The following is a 23,149-nucleotide window of genomic DNA, read 5'->3' as shown; positions in this document are numbered from 1 at the left end:
CTTGTTGCGTTAGGAGGGGTGGGTTCAAGGGAGGTGGTGCAGGAAGCTGTTTTACCTTTCCTATTTCTTCTGACTTTCAAAATGCTAAGTTGTGTCAGTCTTTTTTCAGAAGTTTAACAATGCTAAGTGGACAAAATAACCAGAATACGGAAAACAGTTACAAAGCAACTATACAGTAAGAGTTCCTGAATATTTTGTTAAGCCAACATAGGGGCAAGACAACACCAAAAGTCTTATCAGTACTTCATTGACCTAGGGCTTGAATTGTCCAAAGTAGAAAACGCAAGTCCGTTTACTTGGAGCAACATGCGATTCGACACATCAGTCACATCTTTCAGGAGTTCTTATTACAGTGAGATAAAAGAACAGAAGCATGCTGACAATTGGAAAACATTCAAACACTGTGCACATGATCAAAGGTGACATTTTCCTTGTGTATTTTATCATAGTGACCAGCAGTTGAATTCAGAGGCGGCATTTATTAAAAAAAAAGTTTTACTTATCTTGAGTCAATACAATTTATTAAGCAACTTACTTCCCCAAATACCAAATGGAATCAGTTTTCCCAAGCAACTTGTGAGTCAGAACAGGCAAACGAAAAAAAAACAACTTGCTGGATAAACAAGAGAAACTTCTCTGAAATACCATGACAAAAATTTTTTAACCAATATTGAATTCTGCAGCTTAATTTATTTGTGGACTAACAGCAGAAGGAGAAATGATGTGCAATATTTAATATTGAACATGTTTTTATAATTTCTTGCTGCTTTCTGTAAAGAGTGAAATAAGATTATAAAATTGTGAGGGTCATAGATCAGGTAGACAGGAAGAAACTTCTCCTTTTTCCGGAGGGATCAATAACGAGGAGCATAGAATTATCATCAAGAGTGTGGTGCTGGAAAAGCACAGCAGGCTACATCTGAGGAGCAGGAAAATCCATGATTTGGGCAAAAGCCCTTCACCATGACCTGTGCTTTTTCAGCACCACACTCTTGACTATAATATTCAGCATCTGCAGTCCTCACTTTCGCATAGATTTATAGGAAAGGGGCAGACGGTTGCGAGATATGAAGAAAAACCTTTTCACCCAGGAGATGGCGAGAATCTGTAACGCATTGCCTGTAAGGGTGGGTGAGGCAGAAACCAGTGTAATACTGTAGTAGTATTTAGATGTGTACTTGTGATGTAAAAGTGTACAAGGCTATGGACCAAGTGCTGAGAAAATGGAATTAGAATGTAGTTAGGTGGTTCTTTTTAACCAAGATGGATGTGCTGGGCCAAACAGCCTTTTATTCTGTGCTGCAGATCTCTGTTACTAAAGGACAGAATGTAAATAAAACTGGTTTAATTGACCTATATTTATAATACTGAGAGAACAATAATTTACTAAGGCCCAAATGGATCACTGCATGTGCAACTTTCCAGCAACTGCTACAACAACTGCTGTTACGATACCCTGTGAAATGCAATAATAAAGTTTTACAAGACCTTTGTGCAGATACAGAGTTCACAAATTTGTGCAAGTAACAAGAAAAATTTAGTTCTACAAGATTTAGAATTCAGCAAGCAACCGTCTCTGAAAGTTGTTTTCGTTACAATGGATCTTCCAGTTTAGCTGCACTCAGTGAAGGGAGTACGTGATAAAACCCGCTATTGTATACTGTTTTTGTCCACCGAGTAGTTTTGCGTTTGAAGGACGTCTGCATTACCATGATGCAGCAGCAACATAAATCCTGATGAAGCAGGTGCAGGCAGTGAACAGGTTTCATGTTTGAAAGGATAAAAAGGCAACACATACCTCACTCCAGCGTTCTGAAACATAGTCAGCTACACTTCATAGTCACTCCTTTTACTTTGGGAGTTCTAACCAATTCACATTCTTCAAGTTCCAATTAACTCCTTTTATCCCCCTGTGGTCTTTAGCAAGTTTTCTTTTCCACAGAGGTTTAATTTTCTTTTGCGTTTATCTCCATTGCGATCTTACATAAAGCGTACTGACCTTGTCAGGAATTTGCCTCTTTTGAAAGCACAGCATTTCTGCTTTAATTACTTCCTGCCTCTGCCACTTGAAAATTCTCTTTTTTTAAAATTAAACAAAAACAGCAGTCAAATTGAAGGGAAAGGAAGCACTTTTAAATTCAGATTGCACCAACACCAGGCTATGGCTTCAGTTTATCACAGCATTTTAAAACAGTCCACTTTTTGAATATATTAAACTACATCAAAATAAAATTTTCACTCATTATATAGAAGAGAGAGAAGGGAGGCAAAAAGTGACAATCCTAAAAACATCCTAAATACAATGTTAAAAATTGCTAACACTTAAATGGGAACACAACCTTGTAATTTTGGCTGCTGGTATCCCTTTCTAATGAAAGAGCAGGGTTAGAAAGATAGGAATTAGAAATGCATAGAAGTCATGAGTATATCAATGCTGAAGGCATCAAGCTTATTTTCTATTGAGATCTACTGAGGGGCAGCATGGTAGCTCAGTGGTTAGCACTGCTGTCACACAGTGCCAGAGACCCAGGTTCGATTCCATCCTCAGACAACTGTGTGTGTGGAGTTTGTACATTCTCCCAACGTCTGTGTGGGTTTCCTACGGGTGCTCCGGTTTCCTCCCCCAGTCCAAAGGTGCTGTGAGGTAGCACTGCTAACCACTGAGCCACCGTACCACCCAATCACTTAGCTCGGTCTATCATTTACTACTTAAAGCTGTTTGGTGCGCAAGTTGTCCTGTTTTGTAGCTTCACTGGGGTGACACCTCATTTTTGGTATTCCTGGTGCCCCTTCCAGCATACCGTCCTGCATCCTCCATTGAACCAGACTGTAAACTGTATTCAAAACAATTCTTTAGCAGCTAATGGTCCACATGAGCATTGGTGAAGTAATCAAAGTTTGTGCGAAGATTTGTAGCTCAGGTGCTCGTTGTTGTGGTTCTGTTCGCTGAGCTGGAAGTTTTTGTACTATCACTAACACTACTATTGTAGGGCAAGCCAGACAGAGAACAGCCAGGGAATTCCTAGAGGCATGGCACTCATCCACAAACTCCATCAACAAACACATCGACCTGGACCCAATATACCAACCACTACAGCGGACAGCTGAAACTGACAACCGGAAGCGGCAGGGTCAGACCACTATTAACACCGGAGGAAACATCAAAGAAGCACTTCGCAGGAGGCTCCCAAGCACTGATGATGTCGCCTAGCCAGGGGACGAAACGTTTGCAACAAAAACTTCCAGCTCGGCGAACAGAACCACAAGATTGGTGAAGTAATCTCAAGTTGCCAGCTCTGTTCAAAGTCTATATCATTTAGCAATGCCATACATCATGATGCAGGATATCCTCAAATTGAAATGTTAAAAATGGTTCATTTTCTTTAATAATTGAAAAACAGGCAATTTGGATTTTTCTTCTTAAGTGCGATTGCTTCAGAGTCATTTGCTTTCCAACATTTACCGCAAGACAGTAAGAAATCAGACCAGGAGGCAGCTGTTCGGTCCCTCAGCCTGCTCCACCATTCAACAGGCTCCTAAAGTCAAACTTTCCTGCCTTTATCCCATAATCCTAGATTTCCCTGCTGGAGAATCAATCCCTCTCTGCCTTAAGAAACACAAGGACTCTGCCCACAAACCACACCCCCAACACAACTCGCTTACTCACAGCACTAGCTCCCTTCACACACCATCCAATTATCTTCAAGAAATCAGAAGGACTAGAACCACATCCCAGCTAAATTCTGTGTATGATAGTGTTATCTTCCTCTTTCTTCACCTCAATTTGTACTCTCTTCTCTTGTCTCAATACTAGCACTCTCCCTATCCAACTCATGCTAGTACACAAATCCCTTGCCTTCTCAGCACTGACCTGATCATGTCACCTTTTCTTGAGCTGAAGATTATCAGGAAGGCATTTTGAATTGCACGTAAATTGTTCAGTCAGGTTTTAAAATGTAGAAAGTTTGATTTTCAAATTCAAATTTCCATTCAGACCCAACTGGTAGATCAAAATGCTGGAAAAGCTCAGCAGGTCTAGCAGCATCAGTGGAGAGAAATCAGAGTTAACGTTTCGGGTTTGGTGACCTTTCCTCAGAACTGATGGTAGTAAGGAAAACAGTTGGTTTTTATGCCAAAGATTTGGGGGGGGGGGGGGGGGGGGGGGGAAAGGGATAAGGAGTAAACGATAGGCAGGGATACAGCCCATCGAGACAGAGGAACAGTTGAACAGGCAAAGGAATGGATAACAATCTGGTTAGGAGTGAATAGCTGCTAATGCACCCTCAGTTCTTTCAGTTTTCCTGAAGTGGAATGTTCAATCTCTCTTAATGAAGGCAGCCACATGATATCAGTGAGTGTAAGTGGTTCTATTCATAGAACTGTACAATACAGAAGAGACTCTTTGGCCCATCCACTTCAAAAACAACAAAAAATGCACCACTATCTACACAAGACCCACTCCCCTGCACAAGGAGCATAACCGCAAGTGTTATGATGTTTCAAGTGGTTATCCCAATATTTGTTAAAAACGTTGAGGTCTGCCACTCCCCTCTGAGGCAGTGAATCCCAGAACCCAGCCCTCTGGGTGGGGGAAAAAAAAAGGTTTTCCTCAAATCCGCTCTAAACCTCCTGCCCTCGACTTTAAGATTACACCCTTGGCTTTTTTTTTACCTCCGGGGAACAGCTGCTTTTTATTCACTCTCTCCTTAGTCCTTAAACACCTCTGAAGACACCCCTCAACCTTCCCTGTTCCAAACAAAACAACCAGATTCTATCCAGTGTCCCTTGATCACGAAAATGCTCCATCCCAGGCAACATCCTCTTGAGTCTCCTCTACACCCCCTCCACTGCTATCACATCCTTCCTATAGTGTGGTGACCAGAACTACACACAGTACTCCAGCTGAGGCCAAGCAAAGTTTTGTACAGCTCCAACAATGACCTCCCTGCTTTTAAAATCTACGCCTGACTAATAGAGGTAAGTGTCCCATATTCCTTCTTAACTCCCCTATTAATCTATCCTGCAGCCTCCAGGGATCGGTGGACAAGCAGCCAAAGATCCCTGAGCTTCCTAGCGGCCTGCGATTCACTGAGCACTGCTTCGTCTTGTTCCTTCTTCCAAAGTACATCACCTCACATATATCAGGGTTAAATTACATCTGCTGCTGATCCTCCATCTGACCAATCTGTTTATATCCTCCTGTAACTCAAGATGGTTCCTCTATGTCAAATCCTCCGCCAATCTTTGTCATCTGCAAACTTACTTACAATCCCGCAACAGCCCCAAACATTTTTATCTACAACATAATTATAAATAATACCAACAATAAAAGGGACCCAGAACTGATCCCTGCAGCACATCACTGCGCACACAAACAGCCTTCTACCAGTCAACCATAAAATGTTCAGAAAGTGATTAGTTTTCAAAATAATTCCATTAATCGCAATTGAAATCTGTTGCAGTCTCCCTAAACACTCATTACAAACAAAAAACATACTACGCATTGCAAAAAAAAACAAAAACTTTAGAATTATTCTACAATTGTGCTGTTATTTACTGGCCAAGTTCAAATATTGATTTTAGTATGCCTCAGACATTAACAAAGATAAAAATGTTTCCTGCCAATGGATTCGATATGCTTTCTGTGTTACACCTGCTTGTCAATTTTCTAAGTCCATTTCAGGTAGCAATATCAAAAGAACACAGTAATAGGAGGGCAACAAGTGACAAAAGGTTCAGCTTAGACATCTTTTTCAAAAGGTTGCACAAAATGTTGACATAACTAAGTGTCTTCTATATCCATTAGCTACCATGATTTAAAACAGTGTTAATGATTAAAACTCTCAGCAAAAGTGATCTAATATAGCCTGGCAAATTTGGAACAGCTGAACTTGCTCTTTACAAAGATTTCATGCTCGATTACTTGACCTGGCTGGTAGAAGAGAAATGTAACTATTTAATAGTGAAACATTTCAGAATACACGTACACACTCCCAATATCAAAATCACAATGGCAATGGGCGAAGAATAAAATTAAAAGCCAAGGTAAGGGTCTAGTTTACTAGTTGACGATTAAATGGTTATATTTAACAAGTAAATCCAAAGCATTCCTAAAACTTAATTCTCCTTCACTAACTTAAATACAATAGGCTGAACATTCTCTACACTCTTCAACCTTCAGGCCTTCTTCTAAGCTTTAGAAGGTGCAGTTTATGATTATTAGGAAAGAAAGAAAGAAAGAAAAAGAAAAATTCATTTTCAGCACAAACATAAAATGTTGCAGCACATTAAAAACAGTCAGGCTTACAAAATGATGTTGCTTGAATGGAATGCATGGGAATTTGTCTCTAGCTTCAACACGTTTCACAAATCAATGAACACAGATTAAAATCAAAACGTGGCCAAAAATGAACCGCAATCAAAATCCAGTTTACCCTCCGGTCCCCAACTACAGGCTTCTTTTTAAACACTCACTCAACCAACCTGCATTTTATAGGGAATGTTTCACAACCTTGGGCTATCAATGAAGTGATTTTGGATAATAATAAAACAGCTGTCAAATAGGTTATAAATGAAAACAAAATAGTTTCTCCTATGCAAGCAACTTTTTTTGGGGGGGATGTGGTTTAAAACTAGATGATAATATTAGAAAAGATGCAGTGTAGGCACAGTAAAGACAACTCACTGTTAATAAGCTACCAACTCCAACCACTGGAGTGCCTTTTTTTAAAAACAAATTCAGAACACAACATTAACACTCCCGTTTCTAACACCATAAATGTTCTCTGTTAAACAGAAGTTTAGATGTAAAAGCAGAATTTCAGGAGGAGTTATTACTACGAAGTACCTAGGAGGAGGGAAAACAAACTTGGAAATGAACATACTGGGTGAACTGGAGGTCCACTTTGAAATATACAGGCCCAGTTGGATTAGTTTGAGAGTCATTCACGAGTTTTGCTGGTTCTTTCTTCTGACGAAGATGCTTCCAGGTGAATGTAATGTTTACAAACTGGAGTCAAAACTATACTGGAGTCTTGTCCATGAGTTGATTCTGTTGTCACATCACTGTCACTTGCACTGAAATTCCATTTCTTCACCCTATGGTGGGATCACAGTGCATGTATGGACGTGGGAGCAATACTGTTTCCCTGCAAGTTTGGCACAAGGAGGAATGTGCAACATTTACTGGGAGCTGTAACTAAATCCCAAAGAATCTGCGACAAAGACTGAGCAAGCCAAGAAAGACTATCTTGCAAACTGTAAATCCAAAAAAATACATTGCCCCATTGCTGTGTGGCATACATCAAGTCAATCTGCCTGTGGGTGCACATCCATGCTCAGACACAGAGTCAAAGTGTCATACACCTCGGAAGCAGATCCTTCAGTCCAACTCGTCTGAATCAACCAGACATCCCAATTTGATCCAGTCCAGTTAGACCCTCTTAACCCTTCCTATTCATATACCCATCCAGATGTCTTTCAAATATTGTAAGTGTATCAGCCTACACCACTTCCTCTGGCAGCTCATTCCATACTCTGCACCACCCGCTGTGTGAAAAAGTTACCCTTCAGTCCCTTTTAAATCTTTACCCCTCTCACCTCAAACCTATGCCCTCTAATTTTGGACTCCCCATCCCAGGAAAAGACCTGACTGATCAACTCTAAAACCCCAGCCTCTTTGGCCTCTCCCAAACCCTTCAACCCTGGCAACATCCTTGTAAGCCTTTTCTGAACCCTCGCAGGTTAAATAACATCTTTCCTATCGAAGAGCGACCAGATTTGAATGCAGTATTCCAAAGGGGCCTCACCAATATCCTATACAGCTGCAACATGACCTCCCAAATCGGATATTCAACGCTCGGACCTATGAAGGCAAACATACCAAACGCTTTCTTCGCTAACCTGTCTACCCGAGATCCACCTTCAGGGAACTATGAACCTGCACCCCAAGGTCTCTTTGCTCACAACACTCACCAGGACTAGCCCATTAAGTGTAAAGTCAGAGCAGTGATTAGCCTTCCCAAAATGCAATACCTTGCATTTATCTAAATTAAACCCCATTTGATACTCATTGGCCAATCTGATCAAGATCCTGTTGTAATCTGAGGTAACCTTCTTCGCTGTCCACTACACCTCCAATTTTGGTGTCATCTGTAAACTTACTATGCCTCCTATAGCTGAAAATGTGTTGCTGGAAAAGCGCAGCAGGTCAGGCAGCATCCAAGGAACAGGAGAATCGACGTTTCGGGCATAAGCCCTTCTTCAGGAATGCCTCCTAAAGTCACAGCCAAATCATTTATGCAAACAAACAAAAAGCAGTGGTCATACTGGTGTTTTCCAAATCATCAAACAACAAAGTGAAGGTTTCTTTACCAAGCAGCACACGCTCCTTTGCTGAGTGCTGGGATGGGAATTCACTTTCACCTAATGCCAAGTCTGTAAAACTTACAGCAGAAGCAACGATAACAACTCTGTATGGAAACTCTCAAATGGTTATCTTGCAAACCTGGATCATCGACACAAACCTTGGAGTATCTCATCCCAGTTAACTCACAATTAACTGGGAAACACCTACCTCTGTGGCTATGATTCACATGACCAATAAATCCTAACAGTAGTATGCACATTCCCAAATACCTCAAAACAGACTTTATATTATCATAATCAATAGCTGTGGAATCACAAACAGAATCATAGAATCCCGACAGTGCAAATGGAGGCCATTCTGCCCATCTGCTCTGCACCAACCATCTGAGAGCATCCTTCCCAGACCTCCCCTATCTCTATAACCAGCATTTATAAATTGGTAATGCGCATAACCTACATAGTATCCATGGATACTATGGGCAATTTAGCACAACCAATCCACTCTAACCTGCACATCTTTGGACTGCGGGAGGAAACCGGAGCACCCGGTGGAAAGCCACACAGAGAGAATGTGCAAAATCCACACAGACAGACAGTCACCTGAGGGTGGACTAGAACCCAGATGTACATAAACTTTACCCTTTCATTCAATTTAAAATAATTTTTAAAATTAAAAATATAAATGCTGACAAACAGAAATACCTTGACGAGGATTTTATCATCAAGACATAAACATTGCATGTGTTTTCATCTAGCTTCCAACTCGAGAAAACTAGTCATGCCTCAACTACCAAAGCATAGTTTACATTGGTTGAACAATACAGATGCAAGCTGAGAACTGAAATTTAATGTCAGTTTAATTTAGCTGTGCTTATTATCATTCTTGAGCATTTAACAGTACTTTCCAACTAAGCATTTACTTAGCTTGAAATAGCTGCATTGTTGAATGGAATTTTGTTGCATCATCCCAAAATTCAGACACTACAGTTCCGTAGCCCCTGCGAGACAGTAATGCAAATCTAATCATTTCTCGAAAGAGATCCCGACACCACCCACAACCCCGCTCCCTGACCTACCATCTTTTCGTGGATTGTATTTTGAGCTGCGCAAGAGTCATAGAAATGTACGGCATGGAAACAGACCCTTCGGTCCAACTCACCCATGCTGACCAGATATCCCAACCCAATCTAGTCCCACCTGCCAGCACCCGGCCCATATCACTCCAAACCCTTCTTATTCATATACCCCTCCAGATGACTCTTAAAACGTTGCAATTGTACCAACCTCCACCAATTCCTCTGGCAGCTCCTTCCATACATGTATCACCCTCTGCATGAAAATGTTGCCCCTTGGGTCTCTTTTATATCTTTCCCCTCTCACCCTAAACCTATGTCCTCTAGTTCTAGACTCCCCGACCCGAGGGAAAAGACTCTATTTACCTTATCCATGCCACTCCTGATTTTATAAACCTCTATGAGGTCACCCCTCAGCCTCCGACGCTCCAGGGAAAACAGCCCCAGCCTGTTCAGCCTCTCCCTGTAGCTCAGATTCTCCAACTCTGGCAACATCCTTGTAAATCTTTAATGAACCCTTTCAAGTTTCACAACATCCTTCCGATGGGAAGGAGACCAGAATTATACGCAATATTCCAAAATAACACTACTATGGCTGTGAATTCAAACTGCTCAACTCCAATGGAATATTTTTAGGACAAAACAAAAATGTAGAATTGTGGAACCCTCCTGTAATCAGAGTATTTAAATACAAGTTTACCACAGAGTCCACAGAAAAGCAGTAACTAAAAATCAGGTCAATTTGCATAATGCTGTTTAATATATAAAAATATATACATCATTTGTTTAATTTTTAAAAAATAAACTTCTAGTCAAAGAGATGGCCCTCTTTTACCAATTACATGCTGCAAGGAAATCATTTAGTCCTCAGTTACTAACCTTCAGATTACAGAGAAAACTGCGATCATGAACTGAAATATGGCCATGAAGTTCACTAAATAGTTTCACGTGAAGACTTGAAGATTTTAGTGACTGTTTGGACTGGTAAACATATTTCTGAGCATATTTAACAGCTTGCAAGTTATACATGAAACTAAACAAAATGACCATAATCTTAGAGGTTTACAAAATTATGAGGGGCATGGATAGTGTAAATAGGCAAAGACTTTTCCCTGGGATCAGGGAGTCCAGAACTAGAGGGCATAGGTTTAGGCTGAGAGGGGAAAGATATAAAAGAGACCTAAGGGACAACTTTTTCATGCAGAAGGTGGTACGTGTATGGAATGAGCTGCCAGAGGAAGTGGTGGAGGCTGGTACAATTGCAACATTTAAGAGGCGTTTGGATGGGTATATGAATAGGAAGGGTTTGGAGGGATATGGGCCGGGTGCTGGCAGGTGGGACTAGATTGGGTTGGGATATCTGGTTGGCATGGACTGAAGGGTCTGTTTCCATGCTGTACATCTGTATGACTCTAATTCCTGTTTCAATCTTTAAAACAAACCAACAAACCAATAGGAACAGCATTGAATATAGGAATCAGCAGAATTTAACCATTCTCTGTACTCGTATGAATAAAAATGTAATCAGGAACAACTTTTAATTCAACTAAAGAGATGTTAGGGAGGAGTTTTCTGCATTTTCGCACAATTCTAGCAACGTTGGGATCTGCAAGGATAAGCTACATAGCTCATTAACATTCCATCAATTAAAACAGTCTAGAAAAACAATCCTCAGTGCAATTAATAATCCTCCAACTCCATACACTGGCAATCTGCATGAATCTCTCTTCTCCCTGATGCAAAGACTCAAGCTAGACCCAACCTCCCCCAGCTGGGGGGTTGCCTGACAAAGGAGGTACACCAGATGTCACGAGCCTGCCCTGAAGATTTTTGAAAAATGCCCAATTTCAGGATGGCCTCAGGGTCTCTCTGACAGTGCAACGTCAAGTCAAAAAAAGGCCCAGACTATCTACCTCTTTGTGAGCAAACTAGAGATCAGCGTTACTAACATTTCACAATTACTACCCAAAAAATGTCAATTCAAACAGTGGTTAACTATTGTGGGACATGCTAAGATTACGATAGGCCCTTCATAAATTCAAGGCCCAAACTAGATGGAAAAAAGACACAGTTCATGTTCTGGGTCCAGTTACCCTTCTTCAGAACTGGTCACTGGACCAGAAACGTTAAACATAGACACATAGAAGATAGGAACTGGGGGAGGCCACTCAGCCCTTCAAGCCTGCTCCACCATTCATCACAATCATGGCTGATTGCCCAACTGAGTAACCTAATCCTGCTTTCTCCCCATGACCTTTGATCCCATTTACCCCAAGTGCTATATCAAGCCACCTCTTGAATGCATTCAATAAAAAAGAACATTACAGCGCAGTACAGGCCCTTCGCCCCTCGGTGTTATGACAATCTGTGAGACCAATCTGAAGCCCACCTAACCTAAATCAATTTCATTACCATCCATATGTTTATCCAGTGACCATTTAAATGCCCTTAAAGTTGGCAAGTCTACTATTGTTGCAGGCAGTGCATTCACGCCCTTACTACGGAGTAAAGAAACTACCTCTGACATCTGTCCTATATCTATCACCCCTCAATTTAAAGCTATGTCCCCTCATGCTAGCCATCACCATCAGAGGAAGGCTCACTGTCCACCCTATCTAACCATCTGAGCACCCTGTATGCCTCTATTAAGTCACCTCTCAACCACCTTCTCTCTTATAAAAACAGCCTCAAGTCAGTCAGTCTTTCTTTATAACTTCTTCCCTCCATACCAGGCAACATCCTGGTAAAGCTCCTCTGTACCCTTTCCAAAGCTTCCACATCCATCCTCTGATGCGTGACCAGAGCTGTACACAAAACTCCCAAGTGCGGCCGCACCACAGTTTTGTACAGCTGCAACATGACCTCATGGCTCCGAAACTCAATCCCTCGACCAATACAAGCTAACACACTGTATGCCTTCTTAACAATCCTATCAACCTGGGTGGCAACTTTCAGGGAGCTATGCACATAAACACAGATGTGTCTACTCATCTACACTACCAAGAATCTTACCATTAGCCCAACACTCTTTATTTCTGTTACTCTTTCCAAAGTGAATCACCTCACACTTTTCTGCATTAAACTTCATTTGGCATCTCTCAGCCCAGTTCTGCAGCTTATCTATGTCCCTCTGTAACCCACAACATCCTTCCGCACTGTCCACAACTCCATCGACCTTAGTCTCATCCGCAAATTTACTAACCCATCCTTCTCTGCCCTCATCCAGGTCATTTATAAAAATGACCAACAGCAGTGGCTCCCAAAACAGATCCTTGAGGCACACCACTAGTAAGTGAACTCCAGGATGAACATTTCCCATCAACCACCTGCCTTCTCTTCTTTCAGCTAGCCAATTTCTGATCCAAACCACTAAATCACTCTCAATCCCATGCCTCTGTATTTTGTTCAATAGCCTACTGTGGGGAACTTTATCAAATGCTTTACTGAAATCCATATACATCACATCAACCACTTTACCCTCATCCATCTGCTTGGTCACCTTCTCAAAGGATCAATAAGGTTTGCGAGCATGATCTACCCTTCACAAAACAGCATTGACTATCCTTAATCAAATTATTCCTTTCTAGATAATTACAAATCCTCTCTCTCTTATAAGCCTTTCCAAAACTTTGCCCACAACAGAAGTAAGGCTCACTGGTCTATAATTACCAGGGTTGTCTCTACTCCCCTTTTTGAACAAGGGTCGAAAAGGTTGGTGCTGGAAAAGCATAAAGGAGATCGTTCCTGATGAAGAGCTCATGCTCAAATCGTCGATTCTCCTGCTCCTCGGATACTGCCTGACCAGCTGTACTTTTCCAGCGCCACCCTTTTCTACTCTGACCTCCAGCATCTGCAGTCATCACTTTCTCCTTCTTGAACATGGGGACATTTGGTATCCTCCAGTCTTCTGGCACTATTCCTGTAGACAATAACGACAAAGATCAAAGCCAAAGGCTCTACAATCTCCTCCCTGGCTTCCCAGAGAATCCTCGGATAAATCACATCTGGCTCAGAGGTCTTATCTATTTTCACACTTTCCAGAATTGCTAACACCTCCTCCTTATGAACTCTTAATCCCATCTAGTCTAGTAGCCTATATCTCCGTATTCTCCCCAACAACATTGCCTTTTTCCTGTGTAAATAGTGATGAAAAATATTTATTTTGTACTTTTCCTATCTCTTCAGACTCCACGCACAACTTCCCACTGTCCTCAAATGGGCCTAATCTTACCGATGGAAAGCTTTAGGATTTTCTTTGATCCTACCTGCCAAGGATTTCTCATGTCCCCTCCTGGCTCTTCTTAGCTCTGTCTTTGTCTTTCCTGGCTAACTTGTAATTCTCAGTGCCCTGAGCCTTCACGTCTCATCTTTCCATAAGCCTCTTCTTCCTCTTGACAAGAGATTCAACTTCTGTAGTAAACCACTTCCCTCGCTCGACCACTTTCGCCCTGCCTGACAGGTACATACTTACCAAGGACACATAATTGAAATGTGGAGCTTGTTCAAGGAACACCGATTATGTCCAACTCTTGCAGATCTCTTCCATTTGCTATGCATCCTAAGTCTCACCAAATCGCATCATAATTACATTTCCCCTAGCGATGACTCTTGCCCTGCAGTATATACCCATCTCTTTCCATCGCTAAAGTAAACATAACCAAATTGTGGTCACTATCAAAGCGCTCACCTACATCCAAATCGAACACCTGGCTGGGTTCATTACCCAGTACCAAATCCAATGTGGCCTCGCCCCATGTTAGCCTATCTACATACTGTGTCAGGAAACCCTCCTGCACATATTGGACAAAAACCAACTCATCTAAAGTACTTGAACAACAGTGTTGCCAGTCAATATTTGGAAAGTTAAAGAGCCCCATGAAAGCTACCCTGTTACTCTCACTTCTATCCAAAATTATCTTTGCTATCCTTTCCTCTACATCTCTGGAACTATTTGGAGGTCTTTAGAAAACTTACGACAGGGTAACCTCTCCTTTCTGGTTTCTGACCTCTGCCCATAATACTGCAGTAGTCCTTTCTGCCACCGTAATACTGCCCTTGACTAACAATGCCACACATCCCACTCTTTAACCACCTTCCCTGATCTTACTGAAACCTCTAAACCCCAGAACTTGCAATCACCAATCCTGTACCTGCTATATCTATGACTCCAAAATGGCCACATCAATGCTTTGGCATCAACTCCTTCCTGTGGTAACAAATCCGCACAGGTTCACCACGCTTTGGGTAAAGAAATGTTTCCTCATCTCCATCGTAAATAGAATCCTCAGACTGTGATCCCTGGCTCTGGACACACCCACCATCAGGCACATCCTCCCTGCATCTACTCTGTCTCGCCCTGTTAGCATTTACAAGCCTCGATGAGATCCCCCCTCATTCATCGGAGCTCCAGTAAAAAAACAATCCTAACCTCGTCAATCTCCCCTTGTAAGTTAGTCCCACCATCCCTAGAATCTGCTTAGCTCTGCTTTCTCTTCACGTGTGCTGCCAGACCTGCTGAATTTTCCCAGCAATTTCTGTCTTTCGTTTCTGATTATCAGCACATTCAGTTATTTCAGGGTTTTTTTGGGTAAAACACCAGGAGAGTGTCAAATAAAAGCAAGATATTGTATATGGTGGAAATCTAAAACAAACAGAATGCCGAGGTGCTCAGCAGGATTTATGGATGAAAAAGGTTAATGTTTTGAGTCTGATGTGACATTTCTTCAGATGGGCAGCATTGTGGCTCAGTGGTTAGCGCCAGGGACCCAGGTTTGACTCAACCCCCAAGTGACTGTGTGGAGTTTGCACATTCTCCCAGTGTCTGCATGGGTTTCCTCCAGGTGCTCTGGTTTCCTCCCACAGTCCAAAGACCGGTCATGCTAAATTGTCCACAGTGTTCAGGGATATGCAGGCTAGATGGATTAGCCATGAAATATGCAGGGTTACAGGGACTGAGGGATAGGTCTGGGTTGGATGCTGTTTAGAGGGTTGGTGTGGACTTAATGGGCCAAATAGCCTGCCTCCACAATTTAGGGATGTATGACATCTATGGATTCTATAACTAAAGTACGGTCATATTGGACTTGGAATGGTAATCACTTCTCTCCACAAATGCTACAAGACCTGAAATTCCCCAGCATTCTCTGTTTTTATTTGAGACTATGTCAACTACATACCAATAATAGTCAAGCTCGCTCTCACAACTCATATGAATTAATCAATCTATAGTCACTTGAAACCTGTGCTCAAGTAATGATTCTGGAAAACAGTAAACAGTGACAAAGAATCTTGAACAAAGGTCCCAATGGACTGTAAGATCTGGGTCCTGGTTGCCATGATTAGAGAGTAACTCATCAATCTGTCATAGTTGCAATAAACTACATCTTGTGTAGAGGTGCCAATACTCAGCAAGACTCAATAATGATTTGTGCTGTACCACTGCTATCTCATGGTACATAAAGGATCCTGAAGCTCATTAGCCATGGATTAGCTTGTCAGTAATGAGTTGAGGTTTCCTAACTCAAGATGTTTTTTTAAATCTTCCTAATCTGTAATCTGAGTGCAATTCCACAGCACTTTACTCAGTATGAAATCTGAAAATCACAACAGTTCAAATTACTTCTGGGGACAGTGGTATTCAATTCTTAGAATGGTGATATTGAACAAAGAACGCTTTATCTATCTTCTGCCCATTCTGTTGCTTTTCCCACTGTGTACTCAAGGACTGTGACCACATTAACTGACTAATGTGGGCAAGCTTGATCATTTGCCAAAATACAAACAACCTCTTCTTGGTAAGGGAATGCACAGGCATTACTTAATTTCCCAGCACAGCAAATACATTGCATTCTCAGCAGAACGGAGCTCAGAAAGACAGTCCCTCCCCACACCATATGCCACCTGTAGGATTTAAACATTTTAAAACAAATGCACAAATGCAAAAAATTCTCCAGTGTTCAGCTTGACCGATCATTCCACATCCCTTAACAATGTACATCTAAAGATTTCATTGTTGTTTTACAAGAGTTATAGATTCCCTCCCTCCCTTCTAATGTTTAACAAGTTTATATTTATAAAACACCTTTAACAAAATGTTCCAAGACACTTCACAGGAGCGTTATAAAACAAACTTTGTTACTGAGCCAAGCAAGATATTAGTTGGCCTAAGATTTAAAGCAGGAGTTTTTAAAAAGATGAAACTCAAAACGAGGAAATTGAGTTTGAGAGGTAGAGGGATGTAGGAGGAAATTCCAGAGCTTGCAAACCAGTCAACTGAATCAAGGGTGGAATGACGACGATGCACCAGAGACCAGACTGAGCTAAGTAAAAACAATGACTGCAGATGCTGGAAACCAGATTCTGGATCAGTGGTGCTGGAAGAGCACAGCAATTCAGGCAGCATCCGAGGACAGGCAAAATCGACATTTCGGGCAAAAGCCCTTCATCAGCGTGGAGGGTGGAGAGATAAGCTAGAGGAGGGTGGGGGTGGGGAGAAAGTAGCAGAGAGTACAATAGGTGAGTGGGGGAGGGGATGAAGGTGATAGGTCAGGGAGGAGAGGGTGGAGTGGATAGGTGGAAAAGGTGATAGGCAGGTAGGACAAGTCCGGACAAGTCATGGGGACAGTGCTGAGCTGGAAGTTTGGAACTAGGGTGAGGTGGGGGAAGGGGAAATGAGGAAAGTGTTGAAGTCCACATTGATGCCCTGGGGTTGAAGTATTCTGAGGCAGAAGATGAGGTGTTCTTCCTCCAGGCGTCTGGTGGTGAGGGAGCAGCGGTGAAGGAGGCCCAGGACCTCCATGTCCTCGGCAGAGTGGGAGGGGGAGTTGAAACGTTGGGCCACGGGGCGGTGTGGTTGATTGGTGCAGGTGTCCCGGAGATGTTCCCTAAAGCGCTCTGCTAGGAGGCGCCCAGTCTCCCCAATGTAGAGGAGACCACATCAGGAGCAACGGATACAATAAATGATATTAGTGGGTGTGCAAGTAAAACTTTGATGGATGTGGAAGGCTCCTTTAGGGCCTTGGATAGAGGCGAGGGAGGTGGTGTGGGCGCAGGTTTTACAGTTCCTGTGGTGGCAGGGGAAAGTGCCAGGATGGGAGGGTGGGTTGTAAGGGGGCGTGGACCTGACCAGGTAGTCACGGAGGGAACGGTCTTTGCGGAAGGTGGAAAGGGGTGGGGAGGGAAATATATCCCTGGTGGTGGGGTCTTTTTGGAGGTGCAGAGATATCAGCAGATGATTTGGTTTATGCGAAGGTTTGTAGGGTGGAAGTAAAAATCTCAGATGGTTGTAAGGTTGGAGGACATTACAGAGATAAGAAAGGGTGAGGCCACAGAGGGATTTGAAGGTAAGGATTAAAATTCAAAACCAAGTCACTGAATCATTGTGAGTCAGTGTAAATCTGCAGAGGGTGATAGGTGTGAAAATATTATGAGCAGGTTGTGGTTGCTCTTGGCAGATGAGCACCAGAACCATACTTGCCCAAGCTAATGTATTTACTAACAACACTGTTGAGAGACAGCGCAGCAGGATTCAATCATCAGAACCTTCTTGCCTCAGCTCTCAGTTCCACGTGATCTGACATGGTTGATGATGCAGTGTAACAGCGACAATAAGGGCAAGTGAACTTTGGGGGTCATGATTATAAGAATGTTGCAGACCAGCAAAAAAATTGATCGGAGAGTCAAATGAAAGGTAAAGTTGCTGTAGTCCTACCAGACCAGAGGGGTGCTCTGTCATTAATGAGATAATGACTGGTTGTGGTTTAACCTGAGGGTCACCAGGCCTCAGGCAAGGGGAGAGGTTGAGAATCTGGATTAGTGGTGCTGGAAGAGCACAGCAATTCAGGCAGCATCCGAGGACAGGCAAAATCGACGTTTCGGGCAAAAGCCCGTCATCCTGATGAAGGGCTTTTGCCCGAAACGTCGATTTTGCCTGTCCTCGGATGCTGCCTGAATTGCTGTGCTCTTCCAGCACCACTAATCCAGAATCTGGTTTCCAGCATCTGCAGTCATTGTTTTTACCGGAGAGGTTGAGAAGGAGAGTCCTTCAGGGTACCTTCAGCCGATGGGAATTGAACACATGCTGCTGGACATCTCTCTGCATCACAAACCTGTCATCCAGCCAACTGAGCTAATAGACTCCGCAATGGTCATCACATTACATAGGCATAAAAACAAAACAATTATGGAGGTGTTTCTAAAGGCAAATATGACTCACTGCGCACCCAGAATTCAATCAGCTACATCAATCTGCCACCGAGACTCTTGGTACCAGGGTACTAAACATGTATGATGGTAAGAATCTTACAGTCAGATGTACAGCACAGAAACTGACCCTTTAGTCCAACTCAACCATGCCACCCAGATATCTGAAATTAATCCGGACCCATTGCCAGCACTTGGTCCATACCCTTCTAAACCCTTTCTATTCATATACCCATCCAGATGCCTTTAAATGTTGTAATTGTACCAGCCTCCACCACTCATTCCACATACACACACCACCCTCTGTATGAAAAAGTTGCCCCTTAGATCAATTTTAAATCTTTCCCCTCTCACCCTAAACCTATGCCCTCTAATGTTGGACTCCCCCAACCCAGGGAAAAGACCTTGGCTGTTCACCCTACCCATATTCCTCATGATTTTATAAACCTTTAAAAGGTCACCCCTCAGTCTCTGATGCTCCAGGGAAAACAAGGAGAAAGTGAGGTCTGCAGATGCTGGAGATCAAAGTTGAAACTTTATTGCTGGAACAGCACAGCAGGTCAGGCAGCATCCAGGGAACAGGAGATTCGACGTTTCGGGCACAGGCCCTTCTTCAGGATTCCTGAAGAAGGGCCTGTGCCCGAAACGTCGAATCTCCTGTTCCCTGGATGCTGCCTGACCTGCTGTGCTGTTCCAGCAATAAAGTTTCAACTCCAGGGAAAACAATCCCAGCCTGTTCAACCTCTCCCAACAGCTCAAATCCTCCAACCCTGGCAACATCCTTGTAAATCTTTTTTGAACCCTTTCAAGTTTCACAACATCCTTCCGATAGCAGGTGGTTTCGGAACTTCCCTTAACTCCTGAATTCATCAAAAATATTCCAAGGCAGAATCTATCTCGTCCTAGCCAGACTTCATGAGGCTGCTGGTTACATTACATTATCAAGTCAGTGTGAATTAGCACACAGCTAATTCCTGGTATACAACCTCAATGTAACTGGGAAACACACTGTTTTGTTTGGTCTCTTTAAAAGTTTCATAATTTTTATTTGAGATTTGAATGAAGAAATTAACCAAGGTTTAATGGCTACTGATGTCTGAAATGAGAGAACACTTGAAAACAGAAGATATTGAAGCACAAAGCATTATTTAGATTCCAGAACAGAACTCCTGATGTCAGAGCGCTGGTCACAACTTGCAAAAAAACCCCTGAACTCCTGTTTACCTACTTTGCATGTTAAAAGCTTTGACTGAATGCCCACTCATTAACGCTCTTGAATTAAAAACATTACCAGATGTCACAATGGCCCAAGGCAGCTTTTAATCTCCAGCTTGAACACAACTTTAGGACATAAAGGTTCAGGATGTTAATAGTTGAATACAAACTACATTGGCTACTTTAACTTGGCAAGCAAATTACTTCTTGTGTAGATTCAGTCAATTCACGTTTCACTCTTTGTGCTCCAAGACGACAAAATAGATAAGCACAAATGCAAGTTGTTCATAGGTTTTTAAATTTTCTGTTCTAAATTGTTTTTTCTCATTAACAAAACATGCATCAAAATCATTTAAAAGTTGGAATCCTAAAAAAGAAAGAAGCTAAAAACAACAAGTAATATTGCTTAACTTCAAAATTTCCAAACAGCTGCTGGTCTCTAAAATTTGTGTTTTAAAATCTTATTTCTATAGTACTTGTAAGTGACTCTTTTAGTAATCCTGGTATTTAGTACTGACATATTCAAGTCTCGTTTCTGGGATTCGATATCAAGAGCCCCACAGTATTTAACATCAGGAAACATGGATTCACACGGAGCTCCGTACAGCAGATCAGTGAATTGTATTAAAATCCTACAAGGACAAAAGAGAATGTTCAAACTATGTCTCATGCTATAAGGGACGTGCTAACTGTTCTGGCACCAAGTACACTCAAACCAGATAGCACTGGTCATTTTACCAGAGTAATAATATGATCTTTTATTGGTGAGCAATTCAGACAAATCCATATAATTAAAGTTGGCCCTGCTCAGTAATTCGGAGAAATACAGTTTTGAGTAATAATGTGCAGATTACAGTCACATGACAAAAAAGTGAATTTTTTTTCCCCTCAAAATTCCCGACGTTTCCAAGTTTATTTTATTTTTTTAAAACTGACATTTTAAAAAAAATTCATTTGTGGGATATGGGCATCACTGGCTGAGTCAGTATTTATTACCTGCCCCTACATGCCCTTGATGTGGTGGGAGTGAGCTGCCTTCTTGAACCGCTGCAGTCCATGTGCTGTGGGTAGACCCACAATGTCCCTTAGGGAGGGAATTCCAGGATTTTGACCCAGCGCGTGAAGAAACGGCAATATATTTCCAAGTCAGGATGGGGAGCGGCTCGGAGAGGAGCTTGCAAGGGTTTGTGTGCCCATATATCTGCTGCCCTTGTCCTTCAAGATGTATGTGGTTGTAAGTTTGGAAGGTGCTGTCTAAGAATCATTATTGAATTTCTGCAGTGCATCTTGTAGACACTGCACGCTGTTGCTGCTGAGTGCTGGTGATGAAGGGAGTAGATGTTTACAGATGTGGTGCCAATCAAGTGGGATGCTTTGTCCTGGATGGTGTCAAGCTCCTCGAGTGTTGTTGAACCTGACCCCATCCAGGCAAGTAGGGAGTATTCCTTCATAGTCCTGACTTGTGTCTTGATGATGGTGGACAGACCGTTGGGGGGGGGGGGGGGGGGGGGGGATGTTAGGAGGTGAGTTACTCGCTACCGTATTCCTAGCCTCTGACCTGTTCTTGTAATCACTGTTTGTGTGGCAAGTCCAGTGGAGTTTCTGGTCAATGGTAACTCCCAGGATGTTAGCAATTGGGTATCCCCAATGGTAACATCAAACATCACTGAATGTCAAGGGGCAATGATTAGATTGACCATCTCCAACAAGAGCCAAGGCCTGGCATTGGTGGTGGCAAGAATGTTACTTGCCACTAATCAGCCCAAGCCTGGATAGTGTCTAGATCTTGTCAAGTTTGAACATGGACTGCTTCAATAGGAGTTGCAACTGATGTTGAAAACTGAATTTAGTCATAGAACAGGGTCAACATAAAAGATTTATTTTCCACTTATCCCAATATTCCCTACCAGCTTGCAGAAGAACAGGCTGAAGTTGGCTCTATTGTACCTAAATTCTAAAGTTTCCAAATCTAAAAACACTTATCACAATTATATCTCAGAGGCTCATTACTTTGACAGCAATTTGCTTTAGCCAAAAGATGACAGACATGGAATTCAAAAGGTTCTAGTTGTCTTGAGGTTTAAGTACCTCACCATTCACGGCTTACACCAATTCAAAAGTTACATGTTTTGATTACATGTTGAAACTCTGGGTCTGCCTCTGGCACGCTGACCTATTGCCAGATTTTGTGGCATTTGCAAGCCTGACACGAGATTCACAGTCACTGTCATTCAAAAATCAAGTGACTTAGAAACACTAGTCAGCCAATCAGCTCTGAGCCTATTCCACAAAGCAAATGAGAAGCATGAACCACATTTGGCCTGCACGTGGTTAACTGCATCATGTAACAAAGGACTGACTGAGATTCAGTTTCTGACTTAGTCAAGATAACAAGCAAGCATGATACAATTGCTTTTCGTGTCCTTAAGATTAGAAGTGGAATATTTGTATGTACAAAAAGCTCCATTGCTGAAATTTATTTTGCATGTTAAGCTTTAACATAATCTGTATCACTACAATGCGAAACTCAACACTTGAGTGGAAATAGTCAATCATGTTTTGCTTAATTCAATCAATCAATCAATCAATCAATCATTCAGGTGGACTTTGTTGCTGGGCCAACATTTAATGCCCATCTCTAGTTGCCCTTGGGAAAGTAACCATGAGATGCTTTCTTGAACCCCTGCAGTTTACAAGCTATGGTCGACCCACAATGTCCTTAGGGAGGGAACTCCAGGATTTTGACCCAGCGACAGTGAAGGAACAGTGATATAATTCCAAGTCAGGATGGTGAATGGCTTGGAGGGGAATTTGCAGGGGGTGGTGTTCCCATGTATCTGCTGCCCTTGTCTTTCTATTTGGAAGTGGTTGTAAGTTTGGAAGGTGCTGACTAAGGATCTTTCCTGAATTTCTGCAGAGCATCTTGTAGATACTACACACTACTGCTACTGAGCAACGGTGGTGGAAGGAGTGAATATTTGTGGATGTGGTGCCAATCAGTGGGCTGCTTTGTCCTGGTGGTGCCAAGCTAGAGTATTGTTGGAGCTGCACCCATCCAGGCAAGGAGAGTGAGTATTCCATCCAACTTCTGACTTGTGCCTTGTAGGTGGTAGGCAGGCTTTGGGAAGTCAAGAGTTGAGGTCCTAGCCTTTGACTTGCTCATATGTTTATATGGTTAGTCCAGTTCATTTTAATAGTCACTTTTAAGTCCAAGATGTTGATAGTGGAGGATTCTGTGATGATAATACCATTAAATGTCAAGGGGTGATTATTAGACTGTACTTGGTTTGGAA

General features: G+C 42.3%; 1 protein-coding gene across 3 annotated transcripts in view; it reads right to left on the bottom strand.

Moving 5' to 3' along the window:
• kank1a (KN motif and ankyrin repeat domains 1a) overlaps positions 1-23,149 on the bottom strand; it is a 255,645-nt gene that overhangs the window by 175,864 nt on the left and 56,632 nt on the right. Inside the window, exon 1 of one of the 3 annotated variants that reach the window (XM_043718278.2) lies at positions 1,799-1,907. The exons of the other annotated variants lie outside the window; for them this stretch is intronic. The gene's annotated coding sequence lies outside the window, so the exon portion shown is untranslated. Of the gene's footprint in view, positions 1-1,798; positions 1,908-23,149 lie in introns of those variants that run through there. 3 annotated transcript variants of the gene reach the window in all.

Source organism: Chiloscyllium plagiosum, unplaced genomic scaffold (genome assembly GCF_037043375.1).
Source record: "Chiloscyllium plagiosum isolate Xiang-an unplaced genomic scaffold, Cpla_swu_hap1 HiC_scaffold_2, whole genome shotgun sequence".
NCBI classification, from domain to species: Eukaryota; Metazoa; Chordata; class Chondrichthyes; order Orectolobiformes; family Hemiscylliidae; genus Chiloscyllium; species Chiloscyllium plagiosum.
The sequence above is the reverse complement of the archived record's forward strand: the minus strand, read 5'-3'. Positions and strand labels throughout refer to the sequence as shown.